General features: G+C 49.3%; 1 protein-coding gene across 1 annotated transcript in view; it reads left to right on the top strand.

The window, feature by feature from the left end:
- Positions 1–15,236, top strand: part of LOC139265243 (gamma-aminobutyric acid receptor subunit beta-4-like) — a 778,436-nt gene that overhangs the window by 444,016 nt on the left and 319,184 nt on the right. The window lies entirely within an intron of this gene.

Here is a 15,236-nt window from a genome sequence, read left to right as displayed (position 1 = left end):
CTCTTAGCATCCTCCTCACAGCTCACAGCGCCACCCAGTTTAGTGTCATCTGCAAACTTGGAGATATTACACTCAATTCCTTCATCCAAATCATTAATGTATATTGTAAAGAGCTGGGGTCCCAGCACTGAGCCCTGCGGCACTCCACTAGTCACTGCCTGCCATTCCAAAAAGGATCCGTTTATCCCGACTCTCTGCTTCCTGTCTGCTAACCAGTTCTCTATCCATGTCAGTACATTACCCCCAATACCATGTGCCTTGAACTTGTACATCAATCTCTTATGTGGGACCTTGTCAAAGGCCTCTTGAAAGTTCAAATACACCACATCCACTGGTTCTCCCTTGTCCACTCTACTAGTTACATCCTCAAAAAATTCCAGAAGATTGCGCAAGCATGATTTCCCTTTCATACATCCATGCTGACTTGGACCGATCCTGTCACTGCTTTCCAAATGCGCTGCTATTTCATCCTTAATAATAGATTCCAACATTTTCCCCACTACTGATGTCAGGCTAACCGGTCTATAATTACCCGTTTTCTCTCTTCCCTCCTTTTTTAAAAAGTGGTGTTACATTAGCTACCCACCAGTCCATAGGAACAGATTCAGAGTCGATAGACTGTTGAATAATGATTACCAATGCATCCACTATTTCTAGGGCCACCTCCTAAAGTACTCTGGGATGCAGACAATGAGGCCCTGGGGATTTATCGGTTTTCAATCCCATCAATTTCCCCAACACAATTTCCCGCCTAATAAGAATATCCTTCATTTCCTCCTTCTCACTAGACCCTCCGTCCTCTAGCACATCCGGAAGGTCATTTGTGTCTTCCTTCGTGAAGACAGAACCAAAGTATTTGTTCAATTGGTCTGCCATTTCTTTGTTCCCCATTATTAATTCACCTGAGTCCGACTACAAGGGACCTATATTTGTTTTCACCAATCTTTTTCTCTTCATATATCTATAGAAGTCTTTGCAGTCAGTTTTTATGTTCCCAGCAAGTTCCCTCTCATACTCTATTTTCCCCCTCCTAATTAAACCCTTTGCCCTCTGCTGAATTCAAAAATGTTCCCAGTCCTCAAGTTTGCTACTTTTTCTGGCCAATTTATATACCTCTTCCTTGGATTTAACACTATCCTTAATTTCCCTTGTTAGCCACGGTTGAGCCACCTTTCCGGTTTTATTTTTACTCCAGACAGCGATGTACAATTGTTGAAGTTCATCCATGTGATCTATAAATGTTTGCCATTGCCTATCCACCGTCAACCCTTTAAGTATCATTTGCCAGTCTATTCTAGCCAATTCACGCCTCATGCTATCGAAGTTAGCTTTCCTTAAGTTCAGGACCCTAGTCTCTGAATTAACTGTGTCACTCTCCATCTTAATAAAGAATTCTACCATATTATGGTCACTCTTCCCCAAGGGGCCTCGCACAACAAGATTGCTAATTAGTCCTTTCTCATTACACATCACCCAGTCTAGATGGCCAGCTCTCTAGTCGGTTCCTCGGCCTATTGGTCAACAAAACCATCCCTAATACACTCCAGGAAATCCTCCTCCACCGCATTGCTACCAGTTTGGTTAGCCCAATCAATATGTAGATTAAAGTCGTCCATGATAACTGCTGTACCTTTATTGCACACATCCCTTATTTCTTGTTTGATGCTGTCCCCAACCTCACTACTACTGTTTGGTGGTCGGTACACAACTCCCACTAGCATTTTCTGCCCTTTGGTATTCCGCAGCTCCACCCATACCGATTCCACATCATCCAGGCTAATGTTCTTCCTTACTATTGCATTAATTTCTTCTTTAACCAGCAATGCCACCCCGCCACCTGTTCCTCTCTGTCTATCCTTCCTAAATGTTGAATACCCCTGGATGTTGAGTTCCCAGCCTTGGTTACCCTGGAGCCATGTCTCTGTGATGCCAATTACATCGTATCCGTTAACTGCTGCCTGCGCAGTTAATTCGTCCACCTTATTCCGAATACTCCTCGCATTGAATGAGGCAAAAGCAAAAGACAGAAAGGAGATGAGGAAAAGTGGAGGGCAGAGAAACCCAAGGCAAAGAACAAAAAGGGCCACTGTACAGCAAAATTCTAAAAGGACAAAGGGTGTTAAAAAAGCAAGCCTGAAGGCTTTGTGTCTTAATGCAAGGAGTATCCGCAATAAGGTGGATGAATTAACTGTGCAAATAGATGTTAACAAATATGATGTGATTGGGATTACTGAGACGTGGCTCCAGGATGATCAGGGCTGGGAACTCAACATCCAGGGGTATTCAACATTCAGGAAGGATAGAATAAAAGGAAAAGGAGGTGGGGTAGCATTGCTGGTTAAAGAGGAGATTAATGCAATAGTTAGGAAAGACATTAGCTTGGATGATGTGGAATCTATATGGGTAGAGCTGCAGAACACTGAAGGGCAAAAATCGTTACTGGGAGTTGTGTACAGACCTCCAAACAGTAGTAGTGATGTTGGGGAGGGCATCAAACAGGAAATTAGGAGTGCATGCAATAAAGGTGCAGCAGTTATAATGGGTGACTTTAATATGCACATAGATTGGGCTAGCCAAACTGGAAGCAATACGGTGGAGGAGGATTTCCTGGAATGCATAAGGGATGGTTTTCTAGACCAATATGTCAAGGAACCAACTAGGGGGGAGGCCATCTTAGACTGGGTGTTGTGTAATGAGAGAGGATTAATTAGCAATCTCATTGTGCGAGGCCCCTTGGGGAAGAGTGACCATAATATGGTGGAATTCTGCATTAGGATGGAGAATGAAACAGTTAATTCAGAGACCATGGTCCAGAACTTAAAGAAGGGTAACTTTGAAGGTATGAGGCATGAATTGGCTAAGATAGATTGGCTAATGATACTTAAGGGGTTGACTGTGGATGGGCAATGGCAGACATTTAGAGACCGCATGGATGAATTACAACAATTGTACATTCCTGTCTGGCGTAAAAATAAAAAAGGGAAGGTGGCTCAACCGTGGCTATCTAGGGAAATCAGGGATAGTATTAAAGCCAAGGAAATGGCATACAAATTGGCCAGAAATAGCAGCGAACCTGGGTACTGGGAGAAATTTAGAACTCAGCAGAGGAGGACAAAGGGTTTGATTAGGGCAGGGAAAATGGAGTACGAGAAGAAGCTTGCAGGGAACATTAAGGCGGATTGCAAAAGTTTCGATAGGTATGTAAAGAGAAAAAGGTTAGTAAAGACAAACGTAGGTCCCCTGCAGTCAGAATCAGGGGAAGTCATAACGGGGAACAAAGAAATGGCAGACCAATTGAACAAGTACTTTGGTTCAGTATTCACGAAGGAGGACACAAACAACCTTCCGGATATAAAAGTGGTCAGAGGGTCTATTAAGGAGGAGGAACTGAGGGAAATCTTTATTAGTCGGGAAATTGTGTTGGGGAAATTGATGGGATTGAAGGCCGATAAATCCCCAGGGCCTGATGGACTGCATCCCAGAGTACTTAAGGAGGTGGCCTTGGAAATAGCGGATGCATTGACAGTCATTTTCCAACATTCCATTGACTCTGGATCAGTTCCTATCGAGTGGAGGGTAGCCAATGTAACCCCACTTTTTAAAAAAGGAGGGAGAGAGAAAGCAGGGAATTATAGACCGGTCAGCCTGACCTCAGTAGTGGGTAAAATGATGGAATCAATTATTAAGGATGTCATAGCAGCGCATTTGGAAAATGGTGACATGATAGGTCCAAGTCAGCATGGATTTGTGAAAGGGAGATCATGCTTGACAAATCTTCTGGAATTTTTTGAGGATGTTTCCAATAAAGTGGACAAAGGAGTACCAGTTGATGTGGTATATTTGGACTTTCAGAAGGCTTTCGACAAGGTCCCACACAGGAGATTAATGTGCAAAGTTAAAGCACATGGGATTGGGGGTAGTGTGCTGACGTGGATTGAGAACTGGTTGTCAGACAGGAAGCAAAGAGTAGGAGTAAATGGGTACTTTTCGGAATGGCAGGCAGTGACTAGTGGGGTACCGCAGGGTTCTGTGCTGGGGCCCCAGCTGTTTACATTGTACATTAATGATTTAGACGAGGGGATTAAATGTAGTATCTCCAAATTTGCGGATGACACTAAGTTGGGTGGCAGTGTGAGCTGCGAGGAGGATGCTATGAGGCTACAGAGTGACTTGGATAGGTTAGGTGAGTGGGCAAATGCGTGGCAGATGAAGTATAATGTGGATAAATGTGAGGTTATCCACTTTGGTGGTAAAAACAGAGAGACAGACTATTATCTGAATGGTGACAGATTAGGAAAAGGGAAGGTGCAATGAGACCTGGGTGTCATGGTACATCAGTCATTGAAGGTTGGCATGCAGGTACAGCAGGCGGTTAAGAAAGCAAATGGCATGTTGGCCTTCATAGCGAGGGGATTTGAGTACAGGGGCAGGGAGGTGTTGCTACAGTTGTACAGGGCCTTGGTGAGGCCACACCTGGAGTATTGTGTACAGTTTTGGTCTCCTAACTTGAGGAAGGACATACTTGCTATTGAGGGAGTGCAGCGAAGATTCACCAGACTGATTCCCGGGATGGTGGGACTGACCTATCAAGAAAGACTGGATCAACTGGGCTTGTATTCACTGGAGTTCAGAAGAGTGAGAGGGGACCTCATAGAAACGTTTAAAATTCTGACGGGTTTGGACAGGTTGGATGCAGGAAGAATGTTCCCAATGTTGGGGAAGTCCAGAACCAGGGGTCACAGTCTAAGGATAAGGGGTAAGCCATTTAGGACCGAGATAAGGAGAAACTTCTTCACCCAGAGAGTGGTGAACCTGTGGAATTCTCTACCACAGGAAGTAGTTGAGGCCAATTCACTAAATATATTCAAAAGGGAGTTAGATGAAGTCCTTACTACTCGGGGGATCAAGGGGTATGGCGTGAAAGCAGGAAGTGGGTACTGAAGTTTCATGTTCAGCCATGAACTCATTGAATGGCGGTGCAGGCTAGAAGGGCTGAATGGCCTGCTCCTGCACCTATTTTCTATGTTTCTATGTTTTGAGGCACAGAGCCTTCAGGCTTGTCTTTTTAACACACTTTGCCCCTTTAGAATTTTGCTGTAATGTGGCCCTTTTTATTTTTTGCCTTGGGATTCTCTGCCCTCCACTTTTACTATTCTCCTTTCTATCTTTTGCCTCTGTCTCCCTTTTATTTCCCTCTGCCTCCCTGCGTAGCTTACCATCCCCTTCCCATATTAGTTTAACTCTTCCCCAACAGCACTAGCAAACACTCCCCCGAGAACATTGGTTCCGGTCCTGCCCAGGTGTAGACCGTCCGGTTTGTACTGGTCTCACCTCCCCCAGAACCGGTTTGAATGTCCCAGGAATTTGAATCGCTCCCTTCTGCACCACTCCTCAAGCCACGTATTCATCTGAGCTATCCTGCGATTCCTACTCTGACTAGCATGTGGCACTGGTAGCAATCCCGAGATTACTACTTTTGAGGTCCTACTTTTTAATTTAGCTCCTTGCTCCCTAAATTCGTCTCGTAGGACCTCATCCCATTTTTTACCTATGTCTTTGGTATCTATATGCACCACAACAACTGGCTGTTCACCCTCCCTTTTCAGAATGTCCTGCACCCGCTCGGAGACATCGTTGACCCTTGCACCAGGGAGGCAACATACCATCCTGGAGTCTCGGTTGCAGCCGCAGAAACGGCTATCTATTCCCCTTACAATCAAATCCCCTATCACTATAGCTCTTCCACTCTTTTTCCTGCCCTCCTGTGCAGCAGAGCCAGCCATGGTGCCATGAACCTGGCTGCTGCTGCTCTCCCCTGATGAGTCATCCCCTCAACAGTACCCAAAGTGGTGTATCTGTTTTGCAGGGGTATGGAGAGAAAGCGGGAAAGGGATACTGAGGTGAATGATCAGCCATGATCATATTGAATGGTGGTGCAGGCTCGAAGGGCCAAATGGCCTTCTCCTGCACCTATTTTCGATGTTTCTATGTTTCTTTCCTGGTTGTCTCCCAAGACACAATCGTGACCTTTGCGTAGGAGCATGTGTAGCGGCTCTAACAGTTACCAAAATAGTTCAGGAGTCCCAGGAACGAACACAGCTCCATCGTGTTACGGGGTCTGGGTGCTCTCTGGATCACTTCCGTTTTGGACGCAGTGGGTTTGATCCCGTCTGCTGCTACCCTCCTCCCCAGGAATTCTACCTCTGGAGCTAGGAAGACGCACTTCACCTTTTTTAGTCACGGCTCTACCCGGTCCAGTCTGCGTAGCACCTCCTCCAGGTTGTGGAGGCGTTCTTCAGTATCGCAACCCATGATGAGGATGTCGTCTTGAAAAACCACCGTCCTTGGAATCGACTTGAGGAGGCTTTCCATATTTCGTTGAAAGATCGCGGCGGCCGAACGAATCCCGAACAAACATCTGTTGTACTCAAACAACCCCTTGTGTGTCGTGATGGTGGTCAGCTTCTTCGACTCACTCTCCAGCTCCTGGGTCATGTAAGCTGAGGTCAGGTCCAATTTTTAAAAACGTTTGCCACCAGATAGCGTCGCAAAGAGGTCCTCCGCTCTCGGTAGCGGGTACTGGTCTTGGAGTGACACCCGATTGATGGTGGCCTTGTAATCACCACATATCTTGACCGACCCATCCGCCTTGAGCACCGGCACAATCAGGCTCGCCCAGTCACTGAATTCGACTGGCAAGATGATGCCTTCCCTCAGCAGGCGGTCCAATTTGCATTCTATCTTTTCCTGCATCACGTACGGCACCGCTGTGGCCTTGTGGTGCATTGGCCTGGCGTCCGGGTTTATGTGAATCATTACCTTGGTCCCCATGAAAGTTCCGATGCCGGGTTGAAATAATGAGTCAAATTTGTCCAGGACCTGTGAGCATGATACTCGCTCCACAGAAGAAATTGCATTGACATCGCCCCATTTCTAGTTCATGACAGCAAGCCAACTCCTCCCCAGCAGTGCGGGACCGTCCCCCAGGACAATCCAGAGTGGCAACCTGTTCTCCGAATCTTTGTGGGTCACGACTACCGTGGCACTGCCTAGCACCAGAATTATCTCCTTTGTATATGTCCGTAGCAGTGCGTCAATCGGCAATAATTTTGGCCTCCTGCCCTTGGACACCCACAACCTTTTGAACTGTTTGATACTCATCAGGGACTGGCTGGCCCCCGTGTCTAGCTCCATTAATACTGGGATGCCATTGGGTTCGACTGCATGCTGAAGCATGTCCGATTGCCCCTGTCTGTCTAGAGAACTATATGCCGCATTAACAATGTAGACTCCCTGGTCGTTTGTCGCATTTGAGCCAAGATTTTTGCCATAAATCATTCTGGTCTCTTCCCTGAGCTAATTGTCTGGGCTATCAGAGCCGTCGCTTCCAAGGTCAAGTCTTTGGTCTCAATCAGTTTCATGAAAACCCCAGCGTGCCCGATGCCCTCAATAAATAAGTCTCGCAGCATCTCCGTTCTGCATGCATCTGGGAACTTACATAGGCTCGCCAGTCACCGGATTCTGCCACGAAGTCTGGAACGCTTTGCCCTTCTCACCGCCGGTGCGTGTAAAACCGGTGTCTCGCCATGTGCATGTTGCTCGCTGGTTTAAGGTGTTCCCCGATCAACTTACTGAGCTCTTCAAACGTCTTGTCTGCCGGCTTCTCTGGTGCTAGAAGGTCCTTCATCAGGGAGTGCGTTCTGGATCCACAAACCGTCAGGAGATGAGCCCTGCATTTGTCGGCCGAATCCTGTCCCAGCCATTCCTTAGTGACAAAACTTTGCTGTAGTCTCTCAATAAAGTCGTTCCAATCATCACCAACACAGTACCTCTCTTCTGTGCTGCTAGTGGCCATGCTCGCGTGGTTTAAATCCCAGTTTCTTGTCGCCAATGATATGTCCTTACTATACAGGATAAATGCGCATGAGGCCCATACTTGAGAGAAGGTCACTCTGTGACCAGTTACCTTTATTAGCTAAGACCTCAAGAGCAGACAGTGGGTGGAGCTTCTCCTTTTATACCTGAAAGTCCAGGTTAGGGGTGTCTCCCACAAGTTCGCCCCCTGTGGTCAATGTTCTCAAGGTGTACAACTTAGGTCATCTTATACATGGGTTACAATGATAGTTGAATACATGACAGAGAGAGAGGGGGAGGGATAGGGGGAGGGAGAGGGGGAGGGACAGGGAGAGGGACAGGGAGTGGGAGAGGGAGAGGAAGGGAGAGGGACAGGGAGAAGGAGAAGGGGAGGGAGAGGGACAGGGAGAGGGAGAGGGAGAGAGACAGGGAGAGGGAGAGGGGGAGGAATGGGGAGAGGGACAGGGAGAGGGAGAGGGAGCAGGACAGGGAGAGGGACAGGGAGAGGGAGAGGGAGTGGGAGAGAGAGGGAGAGGGACAGGGAGAGGGAGAGGGGGAGGAATGGGGAGAGGGACAGGGAGAGGGAGAGGGAGCAGGACAGGGATTTTCCCCGATTCCCATTGACCAGTTTTACTAGGGCTCCTTGATGCCACACTCGGTCAAATGCTGCCTTACGGCTAAAGGGATCAAGGGGTATGGAGAGAAAGCATGAAAGGGGTACTGAGGTGAATGATCAGCCATGATCTTATTGAATGGTACTGCAGGCTTGAAGAGCCGAATGGCCTACTCCTGCACCTATTTTCTATGTTTCTATGTTTCTATATAAGGGGCTTAGCAGCTTTGAATGTGGATAAATCCCCAGGCCCGGATGAAATGTATCCCAGGCTAAGAGAAGCAAAAGAGGAAATAGCAGAGGCTCTGACCATCATTTTCCAATCCTCTCTGGCTACAGGTGTGGTGCCAGAGGACTGGAGGACTGCTAATGTGGTACCTTTGTTCAAAAAGGGAGAAAGGGATAGACCGAGTAATTACAGGCCAGTCAGCCTAACCTCAGTGGTGGGAAAATTATTGGAAAAAATCCTGAGGGACAGGATAAATCTTCATTTGGAAAGACACAGAATAATCAAGGACAGTCAGCACGGAATTGTTAAGGGAAGGTCGTGTTTGACTAACTTTGTTGAATTTTTCGAAGAGGTAACCAGGAGGGTCGATGAGGGCAGTGCGCATGATGCAGTGTATATGGATTTTAGCAAAGCTTTTGATAAGGTCCCACATGGCAGACTGGTAATGTAAGTAAAAGCCCATGGGATCCAGGGCAAAGTGGCAAGTTGGATCCAAAATTGGCTCAGCCGCAGGAAGCAAAGGGTAATGGTTGATGGGTGTTTTTGTGACTGGAAGGCTGTTTCCAGTGGGGTTCTGCAGGGCTCAGTACTGGGTCCCGTGCTTTTTGTGGTATATATCAATGATTTAGACTTGAATAAAGGGGGTATGATTAAGAAGTTTGCAGATTATACTAAAATCGGCTGTGTGGTTGATAATGAAGAAGAAAGCTGCGGACTGCAGGATGATATCAATGTACTGGTCAGGTGGGCAGAACAGTGGAAATTGGAATTCAATCCGGAGAAGTGTGAGGTAATGCATTTGCGGAGGTCTAACAAGGCAAGGGAATACACATTAAATGGTGGGACACTGAATTGTAGAGGAACAAAGGGACCTGGGAGTGCAGGTCCACAGATCCCTGAAGGTAGCAGGTCAGTTGGATAATGTGGTTAAGAAGGCATACGGAACACTTGCCTTTATTCGTCGAGGCACAGAATACAAGAGCAGGGAGGTTATGCTTGAACTGTATAAAACACTAGTTGGGCCACAGCTGGAGTACTGCGTGTAGTTCTGGTCACCACATGACAGGAAAGATGTGATTGGAGAGGGTACAGAGGAGATGTACAAGAATGTTGCCTGGACTGGAGAATCTTGGCTATGAGGAAAGATTGGATAGGCTGAGTCTGTTTTCTTTGCAACAGAGGAGGCTGAGGGGAGACCTGATTGAGATGTATAAAATTATGAGGAGCCTGGATAGAGTGGATTGGAAGGACCTGTTTCCCTTAGCAGAGGGGTCAACAACCAGGGGGCATCGATTTAAAATAATTGGGGTGCTGTTTAGAGGGGATTTGAGGGGAATTGTCTTCACCCAGAGGGTGGTGGTGTTCTGGAACTCACCACAACACATTTAAAAAATACTTGGATGTGCACTTGAAGTGCCGTAACCTGCAGGGCTATGGACCCAGAGCTGGAAAGTGGAATTAGGCTGGATAGCTCTTGGTCGGCCGAAATGGCATCCTTCCGTGCTGTAAATTTCTATGATTGTATGATTCTATCTTTGTATCATCAGCAAATTTGGCTACATTACACTCGGTCAATTCATCCAAGTCATTAATATAAATTGTAAATAGTTGAGGCCCCAGCACTGATCCCTGTGGCATTTGTTTTCCAACCTGAAAATGACCCATTTATCCCAACTCTCTGTTTTCTGTTAGTTAGCCAATCCTCTATCCATGCTAATATATTACCCCCAACCCCGTGAGCTTTTATCTCGTGCAGTAACCTTTTATGTGGCACCTTATCGAATGCCTTCTGGAAATCCAAATACACCACTTCTACTGGTTCCCCCTTATCCACCCTGTTCATTACATCCTCAAAGAACTCTCGCAAATTTGTCAAACATGATTTCCCTTTCATAAAACCATGCTGACTCTGATTGACTGCATTATGATTTTCCAAATGTCCCACTACTGCTTCCTTTTTAATGGACTCCAGCATTTTCCCAACGACAGATGTTAGGCTAACTGGTCGATAGTTTCCTGTCTCCTTCCTTTCTTAAATAGGTGCATTCCAGTCCGCTGGGACCTCTCCAGAATTCAGGGAAAGTTGGTAAATTACAACCAATGTATCCACTATCTCTTTTAAGACCGTAGGATGCAGGCCATCAGGTCCAGGGGACTTGTCCACCTTTAATCCTATTAGTTTGCCTAGTACTTTTTCTCTAGCGATAGTGATTGTTTTATGTTCCCCCACCGCCCCTCCCCCCACTAGTATCGATCGTACGGACGATGTGGCCCGTCCATCAGAGTTGATCGAGTGCGGTCAATACTTCGATGCTGGGGATATTAGTCTGAGTGAGAACACTGATGTTGGTGCGTCTATCCTGCCAATGGATCTTACAGAGGCAGCGTTGGTGGTACTTCTCCAGTGCTGTGAAGTGCATGCTGTACATGGTCCATGTCTCTGAGGCATATAGAGAGTGGGTATCACTACTGCTCTGTAGACCATGAGCTTGGTGCTGGGTTTGAGATCCTGGTCTTTGAACACTCTCTTCCTAAGGCGGCCGAAGGCTGCACTGGCGCACTGAAGGCAGTGTTGGACATCGTCATCGACGTCTGCCCTTGCTGACAGTAGACTCCCGAGGTATGGGAAGTGGTCCACATTGTCCAAGGCCTCATCATGGATCTTGATAATTGGGGGGAAGTACTGTGTGGCGGGGGCAGGTTGGGAGAGAACCTTTGTCTTATGGATGTTTAGTGTAAGGCCCAGACTCTCGTACGCTTCAGTGAAGGTGTTGATGATGGTTTGGAGTTCAACTTCCGAGTGCGCCGATGCAAATGTCGTCTGCATACTGTAATTCAATGACAGAGGATGGGGTGACCTTGGATCTGGACTGGAGGCTGAACAATCTCCCATTTGTTCTGTAGATTGTTCCCATTTAGCAAGGTGGTAGTTCCACACAACACGATGGAGGGTGTCCTCAGTGTGAAGACGGGACTTCGTCTCCACAAGGACTGTGCGGTGGTCACTGCTACCAATGCTGTCATAGACAGATGCATCTGCGACAGGTAGATTGGTGAGGACGAGGTCAAGTAGGTTTTTCCCTCATGTTGGTTCTCTCACCACCTGCCGCAGGCCCAGTCTGGCAGCTATGTCCTTCAGGGCTCGGCCAGCTCGGTCAGTAGTGGTGCTACCGAGCAACTCTTGATGGACATTGAAGCCCCCCACCCAGAGTACATTCTGTTCCGTTGCTACCCTCAGTGCTTCTTCCAAGTGGTGTTCAACATGGAGGAGTACCGATTGTTCAGCTGAGGGAGGGCGGTCGGTGGTAATCAGCAGGAGGTTTCCTTGCCCATGCTTGACCTGAAGCCATGAGACTTCATGGGGTCTGGTGTCAATGTTGAGGACTCCGAGCCCACTCCCTCCTGACTGTACACCATTGTGTCGCCACCCCTGGTGGGTCTGTCCTGCCGGTGGGACAGGACATACCCAGGGATGGTGATGGGGGAGTCTGGGACATTGTCTGAAAGGTATGATTCTGTGAGTATGACCATGTCAGACTGTTGCTTGACCAGTCTGTGGGACAGCTCTCCCAATTCTGGCACAAGTTCCCAGATGTTGGTGAGAAGGATGTTGCAGGGCCGACAGGGCTGGGTGTGCTGTTGTCGTGTCCGTAGCCGGTGCTGAGGTCGATGCCGGGTGGTCCGACCGGTTTTATTCTTATTATTGTTTCTTATGGTGTTGTTTTACAACTGAGTGTCTTGCTAGACCATTTCAGAGGGAAGTTAAGAGCCAATCATATTGCCGTGGATCTGGAGTCACAAAAAGACCAGACCGGGTACGGACGGCAGCTTTCCTTCCCTAAAGGGTATTAGTGAACCAGATGGGTTTTACGACAATCCGATAGTTTCATGGTCACCATTACTAACACTAGCTTTATATTCCATATTTTTAATTAATTTAAATTCCCCATCTGCCATTGTGGGATTTGAGCTCATGTCCCAGGATCATTAGTACATGCCCCTGGATTATGAGTCCAGTAACTTAACCATTATACTATCTAATCTATCGAGACCTTTCGGGGAGAAATTGGACTAATTTGCCCTTTCCGTTAGCACCAGGTACGACGAATTGAACTGCACCCATGAACTTCCCTGGCGGTTTTCCGCTGGCGCTAACACTTACCGCTTCAGTCCCTAGCGCCCCGGTGATTGTGACATCAGCCGGTGCACAGCAACCCCTTACCGCCCCAGATCAGAAATCCCCATACGTTAATGGAGGCGGTACTGGCCCTGGGCCTCACCGTCTGGTGTTAATGGAGGCAGTACTGGCCCTGGGCATCACCGTCTGGTGTTAATGGAGGCTGTACTGGCCCTGGGCCTCACCGTCTGGTGTTAATGGAGGCTGTACTGGCCCTGGGCATCACCGTCTGGTGTTAATGGGGCCTGTACTGGCCCTGGACATCACCCTCTGGTGTTAATGGAGGCGGTACTGGCCCTGGGCATCAACCTCTGGTGTTAATGGAGGCGGTACTGGCCCTGGGCATCACCCTCTGGTGTTAATGGAGGCTGTACTGGCCCTGGGCCTCACCCTCTGGTGTTAATGGGGCCTGTACTGGCCCTGGGCATCACCCTCTGGTGTTAATGGAGGCGGTACTGGCCCTGGGCATCACCCTCTGGTGTTAATGGAGGCGGTACTGGCCCTGGGCATCACCCTCTGGTGTTAATGGGGCCTGTACTGGCCCTGGGCATCACCCTCTGGTGTTAATGGGGCCTGTACTGGCCCTGGGCATCACCCTCTGGTGTTAATGGGGCCTGTACTGGCCCTGGGCATCACCCTCTGGTGTTAATGGAGGCTGTACTGGCCCTGGGCCTCACCCTCTGGTGTTAATGGGGCCTATACTGGCCCGGGCATCACCCTCTGGTGTTAATGGGGCCTGTACTGGCCCTGGGCATCACCCTCTGGTGTTAATGGGGCCTGTACTGGCCCTGGGCCTCACCCTCTGGTGTTAATGGGGCCTGTACTGGCCCTGGGCATCACCCTCTGGTGTTAATGGGGCCTGTACTGGCCCTGGGCATCACCCTCTGGTGTTAATGGAGGCTGTACTGGCCCTGGGCATCACCCTCTGGTGTTAATGGAGGCTGTACTGGCCCTGGGCCTCACCCTCTGGTGTTAATGGAGGCGGTACTGGCCCTGAGCCTCACCCTCCGGTGTTAATGGAGCCTGTACTGGCCCTGGGCATCACCCTCTGGTGTTAATGGAGGCGGTACTGGCCCTGGGCCTCACCCTCTGGTGTTAATGGGGCCTGTACTGGCCCTGGGCATCAACCTCTGGTGTTAATGGGGCCTGTACTGGCCCTGGGCATCGCCCTCTGGTGTTAATGGAGGCTGTACTGGCCCTGGGCCTCACCCTCTGGTGTTAATGGGGCCTATACTGGCCCGGGCATCACCCTCTGGTGTTAATGGAGGCGGTACTGGCCCTGAGCCTCACCCTCCGGTGTTAATGGAGCCTGTACTGGCCCTGGGCATCACCCTCTGGTGTTAATGGAGGCGGTACTGGCCCTGGGCCTCACCCTCTGGTGTTAATGGGGCCTGTACTGGCCCTGGGCATCACCCTCTGGTGTTAATGGGGCCTGTACTGGCCCTGGGCATCACCCTCTGGTGTTAATGGAGGCTGTACTGGCCCTGGGCCTCACCCTCTGGTGTTAATGGGGCCTATACTGGCCCGGGCATCACCCTCTGGTGTTAATGGGGCCTGTACTGGCCCTGGGCATCACCCTCTGGTGTTAATGGGGCCTGTACTGGCCCTGGGCCTCACCCTCTGGTGTTAATGGGGCCTGTACTGGCCCTGGGCATCACCCTCTGGTGTTAATGGGGCCTGTACTGGCCCTGGGCATCACCCTCTGGTGTTAATGGAGGCTGTACTGGCCCTGGGCATCACCCTCTGGTGTTAATGGAGGCTGTACTGGCCCTGGGCCTCACCCTCTGGTGTTAATGGGGCCTGTACTGGCCCTGGGCCTCACCCTCCGGTGTTAATGGGGCCTGTACTGGCCCTGGGCATCGCCCTCTGGTGTTAATGGAGGCTGTACTGGCCCTGGGCCTCACCCTCTGGTGTTAATGGGGCCTGTACTGGCCCTGGGCATCAACCTCTGGTGTTAATGGGGCCTGTACTGGCCCTGGGCATCGCCCTTTGGTGTTAATGGGGCCTGTACTGGCCCTGGGCATCAACCTCCGGTGTTAATGGAGCCTGTACTGGCCCTGGGCATCAACCTCTGGTGTTAATGGGGCCTGTACTGGCCCTGGGCCTCACCCTCCAGTGTTAATAGGGGCGGTACTGGCCCTGGGCCTCACCCTTCAGCATCAATGTCGGAGGCAGCAGAGGCAGAGAGAAAGATTAGAAAATGTGACCAGAGAGAGGAGGACCAACAGGGCTGCCAACAGGAGGCCTTACCCTCCCAGGGTATTCCGGCAACAGTTATCCTACATCAGTTTCACTGAGGCGCAGTGTGTTCGAAGGCTGGGCTTCCCCAAGGACGTGGTCACAGAGCTCTGCCACCTCCTGTA

The sequence above is a fragment of the Pristiophorus japonicus genome, chromosome 6 (genome assembly GCF_044704955.1).
Source record: "Pristiophorus japonicus isolate sPriJap1 chromosome 6, sPriJap1.hap1, whole genome shotgun sequence".
NCBI lineage: Eukaryota > Metazoa > Chordata > Chondrichthyes > Pristiophoridae > Pristiophorus > Pristiophorus japonicus.
The sequence above is the reverse complement of the archived record's forward strand: the minus strand, read 5'-3'. Positions and strand labels throughout refer to the sequence as shown.